Source organism: Bubalus kerabau, chromosome 9 (assembly GCF_029407905.1).
Source record: "Bubalus kerabau isolate K-KA32 ecotype Philippines breed swamp buffalo chromosome 9, PCC_UOA_SB_1v2, whole genome shotgun sequence".
Lineage (NCBI taxonomy): Eukaryota > Metazoa > Chordata > Mammalia > Artiodactyla > Bovidae > Bubalus > Bubalus kerabau.
Genome location: NC_073632.1, coordinates 46,824,368 through 46,841,605, shown reverse-complemented (window position 1 = coordinate 46,841,605; position 17,238 = coordinate 46,824,368). Strand labels below are relative to the sequence as shown.

The 17,238-nt window shown below is 38.6% G+C and overlaps 1 protein-coding gene across 34 annotated transcripts in view; it reads left to right on the top strand.

Moving 5' to 3' along the window:
• The window catches only part of LOC129619803 (uncharacterized), a 100,767-nt gene that overhangs the window by 3,945 nt on the left and 79,584 nt on the right, over positions 1-17,238 (top strand). For 7 of the 34 annotated variants that reach the window (XR_008698141.1, XR_008698133.1, XR_008698140.1 and 4 more), the window contains exons 2-5: positions 8,873-8,950; positions 13,218-13,279; positions 14,565-14,636; positions 17,046-17,173. The exons of 5 other annotated variants lie outside the window; for them this stretch is intronic. The gene's annotated coding sequence lies outside the window, so the exon portion shown is untranslated. Of the gene's footprint in view, positions 1-8,872; positions 8,951-8,983; positions 10,860-10,911; positions 11,559-13,217; positions 13,280-14,220; positions 14,523-14,564; positions 14,637-15,978; positions 16,125-16,284; positions 16,491-16,899; positions 16,963-17,045; positions 17,174-17,238 lie in introns of those variants that run through there. 22 more of the 34 variants (XR_008698149.1, XR_008698154.1, XR_008698151.1 and 19 more) reach the window with 13 other exon arrangements.

Sequence of the window (17,238 nt, the reverse complement as noted above, 5' to 3'; positions counted from 1 at the left end):
ATCATTTATCTTTAATTGTGCAGTGCCATTTATAGATGCAAATATAAGAGTGTTTAACTCATACACGAAATCACCAAAATTACACAGTTCATATTTTGTAGTTCGTACATCCCACAAGGATGTATTTTGTGCTTTTCAGAGCAGTGTAAATACAGCATACAATCATCTCAGCTGTTTTTCTTTCCCTTCTTGATATGAGCACAGCCTATCAACCTGAGTAAGGAAGGACTGAACTGAAAGTAACTATGGGTTGCCCTACCTTTCCCCTTCCTTCTGTGTCATCATTTTCAGTGAAAATAGTCATACAGGAAAGTAATACACACAAGAAAGGATATGATAGAGTTATTTGGTCACATGTGTGTCTTAGGATGCCACTGTCTTCTTTCTGTACCTGACACAACTTCTGGTTGAAATGGAAAGCATTGCCTCTTAGAACTGTCAGTGCCTCCACTAAATCAGTCACTGATGTAACATGCTTGCCTTGTAGCCACTTTGTAACTCTCTGAGTTCCTGTACTACTTAGGTTCATCATAATCCTTGTGAGGCATTATACTGATGTATGCAAACTGGGTATAAGGAAAAAGACAAACAGGTTGCCTCCTCTACTTGCCTGTATGATCCATTGTACCACTGACTTCTTTTATAAAACAGACATTCAAACATAAAAGTATTAAGATTTTCAGCATGGTGACTGCAGAGCATTAAACCAAGCAGTGGACCCTGTATGACTGCACAGTTTGCATGCCCATGAAGTTGACCCTGAGCTCTGTGTTTCTCAAGGGGGGTTCTCCTGATATTTTGGATGAAACAATTCTTTATTGTACAGGATATTTAACATCCCTGACCCCTGGGCACTACATTCCGCTGTGATAAAAATGCCCCCATATATTTCTAAATGCCCCCAAAGAGGAGTTACTTCTCTCTACTGAACTCCTGGAGTGGACTCTGCTGTCTGCAGCTAGGAACCATGATCGTTACAGATCTAGGAAAGGTCACGTGCAATTTTTGCTTTGGATTCTCAAGCAGAGCAAAATACAGAGTTGCGTTTAAAAGATTTCAAAATTCTCATACCTGGGAGAGCAGAATTATGGTGATCTTTTTTTCCCATTGTCAGAAAAATAATACGAATGACCTTTGTGATGAAGCAAACATTTGGGAATGAAAATTTAAAGGGGACCAGTGAATTTTATGTGTCACTTGCATATAAATGGTAGTTGATCTTTTCTAAGGGAAATTTTTACTCAGTCCTTCATAGTGTCTGGTCTCTATGAAACCATGATGAAAAAGAAACTCATTTCCTCCCGGAAGGGATTTAGAAGACCTAAGTAAATATGGCAAATTCTGGAGGCAGTTGCCATCGACTGCTCGCTCTCAAAAAGATTTCATGCAGGTTTCCCCCAATTTATTCACAGCAGCCATCTGGGTATAAGATAGATACATAAATATGTATTGCCTGAATGATTAATAAAATATTTTTTTACTAAAAGAATGGAGTTTTATGTCTCTTCTTTTTAAAAAAAACTGAAGGACAGTAAAATTAATCATTGTGGTGAGAGCTGAATTTCTCTCTGTTCTTATCTTTTTAACCAGTTAATCTTTTCAGTCACAGGGGGAAACAAAACTTTCAGAAAACAACTTTCAACTCTTCTACTTCCATAAATTAGCAGTAGTAGTTTTAAGGGAGAGACCAATGAGCCTATAAATTAAAGAAGATGTTTGAGAAACAAAAAGAAGCTTTCAGAATAGAGTAATATTAGAACTGATGCTTGTGCTCTCCAGGACCCTCATCTAAATTACATATCCAGAACTAATATTGGGGCATTTCCAATGGATTATGCCTAGGCCGGAAGAAACCAAACCCATATAATAAGTAAGGTTAGTTTAAGTTCTCAGTTTAATCAAAATACAAAATCTTACAAGCAAATGTCTGTAGACATATCTCAGGGTAGTTTTCCCTGGCCCCAAAGTCCCCACTGCACAGCTTAAATCACACTCCAGGAGAACTTCCACTAATTGTTATTGACAGTGAGCTCTCCTGGGTTTTGATCCTCAATTTACATCCCCTTTCCAGGAGCTAGGAGAGCCTATTTACTGTCAGATGTGTAGGTCACAGACCAGCACTTGTGTTTCCTTATTTCAGTAAAATATGTTTCTCTAATCTTGAAGATTTGAAGTGCATCAGTTCAGTCACTCAGTCGTGTCCGACTCTTTGCGACCCCATGAATTGCAGCATGCCAGGCCTCCCTGTCCACCACCAACTCCCAGAGTTCACTCAGACTCACGTCCATCAAATCAGTGATGCCATCCAGCCATCTCATCCTCTGTCGTCCCCTTCTCCTCCTGCCCCCAATCCCTCCCAGCATCAGAGTCTTTTCCAATGAGTCAGCTCTTCGCATGAGGTGGCCAAAGTACTGGAGTTTCAGCTTTAGCATCATTCCTTCCAAAGAACACCCAGGGCTGATCTCCTTCAGAATGGACTGGTTGGATCTTGAAATGCATAGGAAAGAAAATATGAAAAACCATAAAATATAGGACATTCAATCCCACCCAAAGGCAGTTATGATTAACATTTTAGTCCATTTTTTTCCCTAGAAAATTTTTCAATAAATACTTTACATAATGGAAATACGCTCTTGGGTTCTTTTTTTCACTTTACATTGAGGCAGAAACATTTCCCATGCAAATGAGAATTCTTTGTATACATTATTCTAATGGATGCAGAATACACTGTGTCATGGACTTACAATAGCTTCCATTTTCCTACTGTTGGCCAGTAACAGAATGTTTCAAATATAATGTTATAAATATCACAGTGATTAGCTCCATTTTGGATCCTACTCTTAACTTTGCAGGAATTTACTGTTTATTATTTGACAAGAGCATCAGTTCTCCATACATGCCATGTTCTTCCTCTCCAAAGAAGAGAGAACTGTATGTGATTTTCTTTCTGCCTGGTTTGTTCGTCCACTCTCCACCTCTTTTCCCTAGTTAGTTTACTCTTTAAATTTCAGGTCAAAGATCACTTATGGAGGGCTTCCCAAACTCTGTATTTGATTATGTTTCTCTGTTACACACTCTAATTGTACTGTGTGTTTTTTTTTTCCATAGCACTTACCCCTGGTTGCAATAACCCATTCATTTGTGTATTATTTAATTTTTGTTCCCCCCGACCCCAACTAGAATACTACAATCATTATCTGGATAAGCAATGATTATAATGCTGTTATAAACACAGGCCAATTAATGTGATCTCATGCGTTATCACTGATAAAATGGGTTAAAGCTTGAGGTTGAAATTAGTCCAAAGATACTTAGGTGCCAGTTATTATGCTAGGTGCTAGGAATATAGAAGTGAAAGAGACAGGCATGATTTCAGCCTTCATTCTTATAGTCTAGTGGAGGGTTTAGCAAAGTTTTCCTATAAAGGGACAGATAAATTTTAGGTTTTTCAGGCCATATGGTCTCTCTCACAAACTATTCAACTTTGCCACAGAAACACAAAAACAATCATGAATCACACATATATGAAAGAGGGAATTCCAATAAAACTTTATTTAAAAAACAGGCAGCGGGGCTGGATTTGATCCATGAGCTATTGCTTACTGATCCCTGGTCTAGTGGAAAAGACAGCTATTAAGCAGATCATTTGAGATGACCAAATACTTCAAAAGAACAGGGTGCCATTATCACATGGCAAAGCTGTCCAATTTAGTCTAGAGAGAAGGATAAAGACTTTCTTGAGAAATATGACTCTAAGTTAATATTTAAGGAGGAAGAGGAGTTACCTGGGTAAAAGTAAGGGTAACAATAGGGACCTTCCTGTGTCAGTACATGCTTAAAATTAGAAGCAAGATTTTTCATAGGTAGTAATGACACAAGTTTAGCTGTTTTCTCCTGGTCACCTATATTAAGAGTGTATTTTATTCCTTCTAAGCATTTTGTATTGTTTTAACTTTTTGTTAACTTCTTGTTGATATCTATACAGTCCTGTATTAGATGCCGAGGGTGATTCAAAAAGTGTAAGACCTAGCTCCGTGCTAAAGTATTATGTAATTGACCAATAAATTGTAGGTTTCTTGACATTTTGACATTTCCTTTTTTTCCTTGCACAGTATTACACATATGGTTGGTACTGCAGAAATAATTTTCCCCTGCCCTCTTCATTGCACCATTTGCTGACAAAATGGTGTCCAATATAGCCACTTCTGTATGACTTGGACAAAACTTGCTGGTCTCTGAAGCAGACAATATTCTGAAGTCATCAGTAACAGTAATTTCAGCTTGTTGAAGGCAGGGGTTGTTTGTGTAAAGGTCAGCCTGTTGGTAAATAACATGCCAACCTGTTCCTTCAAGATTGTAACAAACCTTTGTGTGTGTGTGTTTGTGTCTTTAAGAAAAGTTTTTTTAAAAAAGAGTAGTGGGCAGCAGCAGCAGTGGGAAACTACCCAGAGGTCTCACCAGATGTTTTCAAACCAGAACTAGGGCAGCTGAGTTGTAATTTGTTTTTAAAACATTTACTTCCACAAATTTATGACAGCAAGGAACTGAGGTGTGGTGGTTTTTTTTTTTTTTTTTTTTTTTTTGCCTAAACTAGCAAGTAATTTCATTTTCCATTCGACTTTAGCAGACCTAGCCTTAGGATAAAAATACGGGACTTCCCAGATGATCCACTGAGACTCCACTCTCCCGATACAGGGCCCTGGGTTCGATTCCTGGTTGGGGAACCAGATCCCACATGCCACAGCTAAGATCAAAGACCACGCATGCTGCAGCTAACACTCAGCACAGCTGAATATTTTTTAAAATGTGAAGCAGAGGTTCTTGCCAAGTTTAAAAGTACAGCAAAGATTAGTCTTAAGAATGAGGGGAAACATTACTCATTTCTCTTAAGCTGCTGCTTCTGCATTAATATGAACTGTTCTTAACTGAAAACTCATATAAATAAGGGAGAAAGATACCTTTCTAGAATATCCAGTCCCCTGTACTAAGCATATTCAGGGTCTTTCAAAACTTAATTTATTAATGACCATGACACTTGGCTACATCTTCCTCTTTACCTGCGTTCCTGCCCTCATCCTGAGTAAATTCATCACCCAAAGAGACAGCTTCCTAGCACCAACCTCAGAGTTCTTTCATGTGATCTTCAGCCTCTCACTTCTGTTGCCACATTGAGAATCTCGTCATACACCCAATATGTTTCTCCTCTGACTTCAGAAATATAGACTTCACGTCTGGCCAGAACTTTCATCCTAACTTCTTTCATCCAGAACTTTCATCCTAACGGCAATTCTTAGTTCCCTGACGTCTCATTTCCAGTGCTCTTCCCAACTCCGCTGCAGCCTCTACCTTCTCAGGTTTCTCTGAGTTGGGAACTCCATTCCAGAGACTTCACGTCTTTCTCCCTATCAACCTTCTGCCTTCACTTCTTTTGTCTCCTGCTGCATTCTGTTTTAAATTATCACTCTTGCCAGGAACCATGTCTCCTTTGCTATGTTGCCTTGGTATCACCTGGGAAAACACCAGTTTAACTAGGTGTCTGCTCCCAGGTTGCTGAGTGCACCCAGATAGAGAAAAATAACTGCTGTGCATATTGGCAGTTCAGTTCAGTCGCTCAGTCATGTCCGACTCTTTGCGATCCCATGGACCACAGCATGCCAGGCTTCCCTGTCCGTCATCAACTCCCGGAGCTTGTTCAAACTCATATCCATCGACTTGGTGCTGCCATCCAACCATCTCGTCCTCTGTCATCCCCTTCTCCTTCTGCCTTCAATCTTTGCCAGCATCAGGGTCTTTTCCAGTGAGTCAGTTCTTTGCATCAGGTTTCCAAAGTATTGGAGTTTCAGCTTCAGCATCAGTCCTTCCAAAGAATATTCAGGACTGATTTCCTTTAGGATTGACTGGTTTGATATCCTTGCAATCCAAGGGACTCTCAAGAGTCTTCTCCAGCACCACAATTCAAAAGCATCAGTTCTTCGGTGCTCAGCCTTCTTTATGTGTTCAGCTCTCACATCCATACATGACTACTGAAAAAACCATAGCTTTGAGTAGACAGACTTGTCAGTGCAATAAATTCACCTTTGTTGGTAACGCTGAATTGTCACTTTGTCGGTAACACTAAATTCAGGACCTCCAGTCCTGGCTAGATCATTCTCTATCCATACTATTGGGAAGAGAATGTTTTCTTTATAATGTATTAGTCTCTACCCATCTGAACCTCATGCTTCATAAACCAAGATACAATATTATAAATTCTTTGTATACCCAAAAGTAGTATTAGGCTGAATCATTTCAATTACATTAACCTCTTTCTGATTCTCTAATTTACTTTTGTACTTACTTTCCTGTTTTACTTTATAGTTTGGGGTCTTGTCTATCCAATAAGGTAAATTTTTAGTGTTTTTAAAATTAATATTTGAATAGTCAAAAAGAACAGTCTCAAACATTATGGAATGAAATGATAATGGAAGGGAAATCACTACTACAATCCTTACCCTTTTAGAGGCAAATCCAAGTAGTCTCCAGTTGTAACTTGGGGCCAGAGGCCTAAGGCTCAGCTCACTTGATTCATTTTATTCTTGCCTTTCCCAGCTTCCCCTTTCCATCATTTCTGATCCCACAAATTTCTAAGAACACACTTCCTTTCCCCCCTGAAGTAGGAGGGAAAGCAGTGCTGCATGGATGGGCAACAGCAATGTGTATGTTTGTACATATACTTGTTTATTGAGTGGCAGCATGGTTAAGAATTCAGACTCTACGACCCAGCTTCCCTAGGTCCCTGCTCTGTGATTTTGGGCAGATTACTTTCTGTACCTCAGTTCTCCCATCCATGATATACAGATGATAATACTAAGTTCCTACCTCACAGAGTGGTTGTGAGGATTGAATTGTTTTAGTTACTAAGTTGTATCCGATTCTTTTGCAACCCCGTAGATGGAGCCCACCAGGCCCCTTTGTCCATAGGATTTTCCAGGCAAGAATACTGGAGTGGGTTGCTCTGCCTTTCTCCAGGGGAATCTTCCTGACCCAGGAATTGAACCTGTGTCTCTTGCATTGGTAGAAGATTGAATTATGTGTTTTAAATGAGTTAATACCTTAGAACTGGTAAGCACCCAGTAACTATACGCTATTATTCATAACTTAGAATAATAAATTATTCATTGGGAGGACTGATGCTGAAGCTGAAGCTCCAATACTTTGGCCACCTGATGTGAAGAGCCAACTCACAGGAAAAAACCTTAATGTTGGGAAAGATGGAGGGCAGGACGAGAAGGGGGTGACAGAGGGTGAGATGTTTGGATGGCATCACTGACACAATGTACATGTTTGGGCAGACTCAGGGAGATAGTGAAGGACAGGGAAGCCTGGCGTGCTGTAGTCCATGGGGTCACAAAGAGTCAGACACAACTGAACAACTACACAACAACAATATTAATAATAATTAGAGCTGCTTTATTACCTGAAATACACTTCATTAAGAAATGGTGGAAAGGGGAAGCTGGGAAAGGCAAGAATGAAATGACTCAAGTGAGCTGAGCCTTAGGCCTCTGGCCCGGAGTTATAACAACTAGAGACTACTTGGATTTACCTAAAATATATTAATTAAGAAGAGAATAATGATGAAAGCTGGGAGCTATTAAAATTCCATTGATTGAACATAACAAGTAGAGTTTTAGAATTGCAGAGACCCATGAAATGGTTTAGTCCTTTGGTTCTTAACCCAGTAATATGTATCAGGATCACCCATGAAGTATTGTAAAGTCACACTTACCCAGACTCTCCCCTCTCACATCTACCAAGTCAGAAATACCAAGTTCTAATGCCTCTTCCTCTAAAGAACCGTTAAGCTAATTCAGGTCTTTAGATTTTATGATGAAGAAATTTGAGATTTAGAATAAGTAACTTGCCTAAAACCGCAAAGAGTATGTGGGATCCACCTAGCTCTTTGGTAAGTCATCTTCCTATTCTTTTATGTTGTTTGCCAAATACTGACTTTTAAAGAAATTAATATGGGAGTTTATCCTTGTCTCAGCAATATCAGAAAGGATAATAAAGGTTTTAAAAGTATACTTTTTCAGCATTTAATTCAAAACAAAATTTATTTTACAATTCATGCCAAGGACTACTGCATGTTTACAATAGAATTTAAAGTGAATTTTGCTGTGCATTTCATGTGGACATTAGTTCTTGCCACAATGCTTGCTGCTAATTAGTATAAGAAAACACTGTGTGTGGCAGAGAGCTGCTCAACTCAGCCGCAGACTGACAGGCAAAAAAAACAAACGCTTGATAAGGAAAGGTAGCTGTAGGCATTAAACTCTTTAGAGCTCTCCATAATAAAATAGGCATTTCTGATAATTAGGATTTTTTTGTTTTATGTTAAAAATTTTTTTAAAACCTTTGTGAAATATTCTTGGAATTTTCCAGGCTGTGAACAGTCAATGTAGGAAAATCAGTGGTTATTAGGGTCGTGTTTTTCAGTAACTAAGTCATGTCCAACTCTTTGTGATCCAATGGACAGCAGCACACCAGGCTTCCCTATTTGTCACTTATTAGGTACCATTTTCTTATTGTAGCTTTACTAATTGGTAGATTAAAAATCTAAAAAATATAGCAAAATTTTTTTTCTGAATTTTTGTATTTGATATTGAGTACTATGATATTATATCTCTTAAAAATGTTTTTCTCTATCCATAATATAAAGGAAAAAAATACATTAGAACTTGTATGTAATCTTGTACAAAACTATGAAATTAAGGAGACAAGGCAGAAGCAAGAAAATGGAGCTCAAATTAAATCTCTCAAAGCAAATTGATTTATATTTCACTATGTTTGCAATTATAAATTTATTTCCATGTATGTGTTTCTTTGCTAGAAATGATAAATGGCTGCCACCCCAACTTCTGATTCTTAGGCAACTCCATTCTACCAACAAACCACTCATTTTGATTTGGTAAGTGCTATGCATAAGCCCCTAAAGAAGTCTACTATCCCGGATCCCCATCCACTTGTTATTAACCTATTATTTTTTCTACTTTCCTTTGCCTTACTCCATACCATTTGCTCTACACATTGTCTCAGGTTTGGCCTTTGGATCTTTTTAATTGATGCTTGTGTTTGGCCTACTGGCATATGACTACAACCTGATCATCTTTGGTTTTAGACTCAGTTTCTAGTTCCGAACACCAAGACTTACATCCCTTGATTCCAGCAGTTCAGGAATTCCTGATGCAGCCACTGGCTGCTTTCTATAAGGGATCAGTACCAAACACTAGCCCCATATTATAAACATCCATTTATGTAACAGATTATAATCACCACTACTATGTGTAAGACACAGGAGTAGTTTCTGGGAAATACAGAAAATTAAGTAGTAATAGAAAGCTTCTTAATGCTCTTTAAATCCGGTAAAACAAATAACACAAGCTTATAATGAAGTTTAAGATAGTATGTGTTTAACTCATGAAGTATTTATACAAACAAGACATTAGTTTTAAAAAGTTCCAAATAGAAAGATCCTTAACTCAGGAGTTAACAGGTATGTGGTACAAGAGGGCATGTCCAAAAGAACCTGAAATGTGAGTCATGGATTAAAAAAGGTTAGGAACACTGACTTCCCAGGTGGTGCTAGTGAGTGGTAAAGGACCTGCTTGCAAATACAGGAGGCATAAGAGACCCAGGTTTGATCCCTGGGTTGGAAAGATCCCTTGGAGAAGGGCATGGCAACCCACTCCAGTATTCTTGCCTAGAGAATCCCATGGACAGAGTAGCCTGACGGACTATAGTCCATGGGGTCACAAAGAATCAGACACAACTGAAGCAACTTGGCACACACACACATACTGACAAATTTTACCTAGACTTTGAAGGTAGGGTAGGGTAGAGTATACACCACAGGACAAACACGTTTCAAAAAAGTGGAACCAAACCAATAAGAACAGAAAAGGGTTTATTGAAAAAAACTCGTTTGTCTAGACAAGATTGAAAGTGTAAGTAACAAGTGGAAGAAAGCCTAGAAAAGTTGGTTGAAACCAGATTATGGAAGGCTTTGAATACTGAGAGGTTTATAGTTGGCAAGCATGTTTTGGGGAGTCATAGTTTTGAGCAGGAAATGATTGGTTTGATTTAGCATTGCTATACAGGAAGGATTTGGTAGTAACTAGGAGATAGGCAGGCAGAGACTACAGACCAGGAAGTCAGTCAGGAGGCTAACACATATACTAACCTAAAGTAAGGAGGGCCTGGAGATGATTTCATTAAGGGCCTGTTTTGAGTCCGGTGCTGGTAATACAGTTGGGGGCTAGGTCCTTGTCTTTAGTCTCATGAGATATTGATCTCTTAAAGGCTCCTGGAGGGGTCTCGATGCAGACCTTTGGGACCACTTCTGATCCTTGCTAGGGAATTAGATCCTCATTTTACAATAGAACGTATTTCCCTACCTTCTAAAACTACTTTTCCATTTTATGAGTCTGCTGAGGTAAAAGTATCCCAACCACTTGCACATAAAGAGAAGTAATTTATTACTTAAGATAGGAACACTACACCAGACAAGGCAAAGAAGAAAATGACATGTCTTAAAGAGATAACTGAAGATGATGTGAAGATGAGGAGAATGAACTGAAGGTTAGATTAGGGGCAAGAAAACCAGTTAAGAGGTTGTTATAGTAATCCACCTGCTTGATTAGGAGGGTCTAAACTAAGTAAGAAAGAAGAGGAGTCCTTTGTGGCTACTTCCACCATAATCTTTTCTATCGCTGCCCTGGTACAACTCAGGGTTGGGTAAAGGACTCTCATTTGGAATGAATCTTGAACAGAGAGACTTCAGAATACAAGAAACACTGTTTACTTCTTCTGACTTAGAGGTAATGCTTCTACTGTCAAGTAGTCTCTTTTCTTGTTCCTGTCTTATTTGGAACATGGTTTACCAGCCTTCACGTTGATTCTGTGAACTCCCTAATAAATTCTTGTTTTGCTGTGGTTAGCTCAAATTGGTTCCTAGGGTTTACAATAAAAAAACCCTCTAATTGACACTGTATGTGACCTTTGAGGCACCTATGGATAACCAGGTGGAGACTGTTAGAAATATGAAACCAGAAGAGTGGTTTTCAAAGTGATGTATCAGCATTACCGAAGAACTTGTTAGAAATGTAAATTCTCAGGCCCCACCCCAGACTAACTGAATATGAAACTTGAGGAACAGGGCTCTGGCAATCTGAGTATCAGTAAGCCCTCTGGGTGATTCTAATGCATTGGTTTGAGAACCAATTGAACTACAGTTTAGAAGAGAGTTTGGGGTGGAGATAAAGGTGTGAGTCAAGTTGCTTTGCGGGGGGGATGAATAAACTCCCAGAAGACTGTAAGAGAAGATAAACCCCTGAAGTAGATGAAACAGTCAAAGAAGTTGATAGTAGTGCAGTCCAAGAGCAGGGGATTTTAACGGAGGTGTCAGGTGCTATATAGAGGCCAAAGTGGATGAGGACGGAGCCAAAGTGATTGGACAAACCATTAAGAGGTTTTGGTTTCAATTGAGAGAGAAGTGGTACAGATAACAAAAATAAGTGGTAAGAGAACAAAGGTTAAAAAAAAAACAAAACAGGATACTTTTTGCAGTAGGTTAGGAGTGCAAGAAAGAAAGTTGGGATAGATGTCTCAAGTTAGCTATTGCTGAATAACAAACATTCTAAAACACAGTGGCTTAAGACAGTAATTATAGCTCAAGTGTCTGAGGGTTGGCTCATCTCTGCTGGGCTTGCTCATATATCTGAAAGCCTACTGGGGGCTTTCTTCTAGGCTGGGCTCTATTTCACATATCTGTCATCCTCCTGGGACTCAGACTTGCCTAAGCGTGTTTTCTCATGGAGATGGAAGAGGAGTTTTGTTTTTGGCTTTATTTTCATTGCAGTATTTTTAAAATTATAGTACAGTTGGTATGTAATATTATGTAAATTATAGGTGAACAATATAGTGATTCACATTTTTAAAGGCTATACTCATTTATAATTATTATAAAATATTAGCTGTATGCCCTGTGTTGTACAATGTATCCTTGTAGCTTATTTTATACATAATGGTTTGTATCTGTTAATTCCTGGCCCCTGTATTGCCCTTCCCCCACCCTCTCCCCACTGTTAACCACTAGTTCTCTGTATCTGTAAGTCTGCTTTGCACTATATTCACTAGTTGTGTTTTTTAGATTCCACATGTAAGTGATATACAGTATCTTTCTCTGACTTATTTCATTTAACATAAAATCCATCCATGTTGCTGCAAATGGCAAAATTTCATTCTTTTTTATGACTGAGTAGTATTCCATCATACATATGTACCACATCTTCTTTATCCATTCATCTGTTGATGGACACTTAGGTTGCTTCCATGTCTTGGCAATTTTAAATAATGCTGCTGTGAACTTTGGGGTACATGTATCTTTTTGAATTACTGGGTTTTTTTCTTTGATTTTTTTTTTTCTTTCTTATCTGGAAGATAAGTCTTAAGAGGGCAAGCAGAAATATACAAGGCTTCTTGAGGTCTAGATTCCAAACTGACATGCTGGCACTTCTGCCTCATTGCATTGGCCAGGTTATGTGACCAGGCCCAGATTCCAGGGTTGGGAAATAGAATCCACCTCTCTAGAGAAATTGCAAAGTGGCATGGTAAAGGCATGGGTTCACATGGGGTTGAAGAACTGGGACCATTAATACCATAGTAGGAATGACAGGAGTATGCTTGAAAGGAGAAACGAAAGAATATGTAGGATGAAGAAGAAGGTGAAGTAAGGAGAAAGATCAATTCCATAGGTCAGAGAATTAACCCTTGAAAAAAAGAAAGAATACTTCTGGGAATGGAAAGAGAGGAATTTGATTGAATTAGATTTAGCAAATTAAATTCAAGATGCCCAGTAAAATTTAAACTTCAGGTAAACAATGAACAAGTTTTTAGTAATAAGTATGTTCTATACAATATTTGGCTAGAGAAGGAAATGGCAACCCACTCTAGTATTCTTGCCTGGGAAATCCCACGGACAGAGGAGCCTGAAAGACTACAGTCCATAGGGTTGCAAAGATCTGGACATGACTGAGCACACATGGCATGGCATACAATATTTGATAGGCTCTCGGTTTGCTATTTTTATTGTTTAAATACCATTTAAATATTTCTGTAATGCAGTATTTGGGACTCATTTACCCTAAACTATATTTCCTTATTTATTTGAAATTCAGATAACTCCTGACAACCTACATTTTGACAACCCTACTTTGGATGAATTTTCAATAAAGCCATGGTAAGATAATCTGCAAAGGGCTAGATGGGTGCATTGGGGGATTTAATCCTGGAAGACGTTTGGAACAGCTGCTGTGGATGCTGTGCAGTGTCAGTGAAAGGACTGCTGAGCAGTAGTGAGGCCCACTTACAGACCAACAGCAGGACTTTTTCTCAGGTCAGCAGTAATGCTATGCTGCTGAGAAGCAGCGGTAGCAACAGAGATCGCCAGTGCAGGCGGCCACCTTGGTGTGCCTGTGTGGGAGAGGCCTGGGAGGGGTTTGGGGCACAGCTGAAATGACTAGGGGTCCAGGTTGTTCATAGAAGCAGGTGAAACCAGAAGGTGAATTGGGAGGCAGAAGATGAAAATGGTTCAGAGAAGTGGAAGTTCACAGTGCAGAAACAGAATTTATAGTCTTGGAAGAATAGCTCTGTGATAATGGGGTTAAAAATCCAATTACATGAGGCAGAACTGGAGCTAAATTAAAAGCAGGAGCTCTGGAGACAAAATACCTAGCTTTGCATTCCAGGTGTGTGATCTTGGTCAAACAATTAAATTCCCTATGACTTAGATTTTTTTGTGTGTGGTAAAACATGAATAATAATGGTTCTCACCTCATAGGGTTACTGTGAGGATTTACTGTGAGGATTAAGCTGAAATAAACTGCACATAGAACAGTATGCCTTGGTGTTTGCTATCCTTTTATTATTTTACATACCATTTACATGTATCTATAATCAATAAATGTGAATAGAGACTGTTATTTGATAGACAAGTAGCAAAGTATACATTGTGTGTTCTGCCTTCACTAACAAATGCTGTGTCTGGAGAATACACAATTAGCTACCTGTTGAAGTTGGAACTCACGCAGCCTTTACCACTTAAGTTTACTTTTCTTTACTGTTACTACAAGAAAATAATTATCCTGCTCAAGTCATATCTGTCTCCTCATTTCCCCCTAGGTGACCATGCTTGGGGATTTTCATAGTTTGAGTAATTCCCCTGAGCTCTGCCACCCAGCAAGTTAAAGAGGACAAGATTGCTCCCTGGGGATTGTAGTTCTTGGCAGGTCAGCAGCTTGTTTTCATGAGGTCTGCACCCTGACCTGGCCTACTGTTAGGAGCTGTTGTGTTGGTGGTTTATGCTGTTTTTAGTTGTTTCTTCCATCTTACACAGTTATTTGTATATAAGGATTTTTGAAAAGTAAATGTCTTATGGGACTGTTTTGCTTCTACAAAGAAAAATTAAAACTGTTTCAAAGTAATTACTTGTGTTTTTTATGTTTCTATTTTAAAATAAATGAAAGTATTAATTGATGTTGCCTGGAAAGAAAATGAAGACCGAGAAATGGCTATGCTCTTTGGTGTTTTAAAATAAGGTAATATTATTCTGTTTGAATGGCGCCTTCTAAGGAATTACCACAGTCTCATACACAATCGACGTAAATGCATTCTTTATCTTTAAAAGGAAGCAGAATAGGATCATTGAATAAATCACACGTGTTCACAGCCTTGTCTGGTGTAACCATATACTACACAAACACATTATTCTCCAGTCAGGAGGGTAAGGGGACATTTGAAGCGGGGCTTGCCCTTGCAGAGACCTTTTTTTGTTTAAAGAATAGTGCAGTGAAAGACCACACAGTAGAAGATAACAGAAAATATCTTCCATGCCTTCCGCCACCTTTATACTTTCTTGTTCTCCTTTGTTTTCTGAGGACATCTGTGGTAATGATTATTCTGTATAACTCATAGGTACATAGAAGGCATATCATATTTCATTTAATTTTGTCTACTATAATTATTGCTCTCTTTTACATCATGCTATTGTAGGTTTTTTAAAAGATATGAAAGATGTTATCAGAAATTTATTAGTTGGCTGTGGATATCTAAAGAGTGTATGTTTTAACTCTGAATTTAATAAAATTACATTTTAGGAAGTCTAGTAGACTTATCAAGCTACATCTTAAAGAGGTATATATACTGAGAGATGAATTTCATTTTCCTTTTTTTTGCATCAATTTCAATGAATTTTTTTACTTAAGCATTTAAAAGACTTTCTTAATTATGAACAATAGTGATAAGACATTTTGGAGGTTTTAAAATAGGTCCATTATTTCAAATGTTTTCAATATTTTGATAGCTGCTTTGCTGTCTATATTATGGAGGAAATTCAGAATTTAAGTTTTTACTTATTTTTAGGGGTTCTTATATCATCTCTCATTTTTGCCCTAGGTTGATCCCTTGGGGATTTTTGAAATTTACTTTTGAAAGGGTCTTTTTTTAAATGAATGCAGTAATTTTTATTTTAAAATTTTTCAAACAAATTTTATTTTTATTACGAAAAATGTCAGACATATGCAAAACTAAAGCAAGTTATGTCTGAGCTTTAAGTGAGATGTCAATACAGGACTATGTTTGTTAATGTAGCATATTCAGGGACTCAGGAAATGTTTGTGACTTACCCCATGCTTGAAAGAATTTGTATAAATCAAATTTTTTAAATTGTTCAATCATTTCCCCATCTTTAACAGGTTGTATTTCAAATGTTTGTTGGTTGTTAGCCAATTTGGGGACCTACAGATGTGTTTCTCATAGAAACAATCTAAAAATGGCTATTAGCTTTTCAGCCTAGCTCTCAGTAATTATCTAATTCATAGTTAAGGGAAGCCCACACATCACTTTTAACATCGTTTCAGTGAGAAAATACTTCTTTTACAGTCGAAGTCCTGGGGAACACCACCCCCGCCCCCATCTTCCCTTCCTCTAAGTATGGATGTAGAGAAGGAGAGTCAGGTCCTCCTTAATGAAGATTCATATCCATGATGGGTCTTCACCAGGAACTCAGAGGACCCTAGGAGTATGAGGTGGGGGATGGGAGTGCACGCTGTACATTCCATTCTGAAATTATTTACTGTTTCCGTTGCTAAGTGGAGTTTGTTTTTGTGCTTTTTTTTCCTAAGGACTTTTTATTAAAAAAGAAAGTTTCACAAATACTCTATTGTATCTAAAGTTTTCATTTTACAGGCTTTTTTAAAGGAAGGCTTCTGGTTATTTTCTTCTTTAAGTTTCTGGCATAGAGGGAAATTATTTTTACTGGCTGAGATATGCCTAAGACAACAGGAAAAGATTCCTGACTGCTGCTGCTGCTGCTGCTAAGTTGCTTCAGTCGTGTCCGACTCTGTGCGACCCCATAGATGGCAGCCCACCAGGCTCCCTTGTCCCTGGGATTCTCCAGGCAAGAACACTGGAGTGGGTTGCCATTTCCTTCTCCAATGCATGAAAGTGAGAAGTGAAAGTGAAGTCGCTCAGTCGTGTCCAACTCTTAGCGACCCCATGGACTGCAGCCCACCAGGCTCCTCCATCCATGGGATTTTCCAGGCAAGAGTACTGGAGTGGGGTGCCATTGCCTTCTCCGAAGATTCCTGACTACTAAAATGTAAAACTGGAGTATAAACCTGGGTACTAAACTGTAGATAAGCTAAAGTCAGTTTGTTGGAATAATGTTTATAGTGAACATACATGTAATAGTAACCTTTTAGAGTGTCTGGGAATGACAAATGAAAGCAGGAAGATGAGCTCCAATGCTTTTGTCATACCAACTTGTCCTCTCGCTCTTCCAAACTCTTCCTACTCTTCCAGGCTCTTATCCTGGCAGCTCTGTAGGCCCCTATCTTACATCCCCTCTAGAGCATGTGCATGCTGGTGAGTGACTTGAGGGCAGGTCCCCAACACTACTGAGCCTCATTTTCCCAGAGGGAGTAATGCCAGTATCCTTATATACACAGAGATCCACATGTCCTTTGTGATGAGTCCGATGAAGGTCCCACAGCACGATGTACCACAACTTCACTCCAATCCATGTTTCCAGTAGATGAAGAGGGTTCTACAGTGTGTCCTGTACTGAGCTAACAAGGTATTGAATACTTTCCATATGTTACTGTGTTAGTTCTCACAGTAACTGAAGGATTTAGGAGTTCT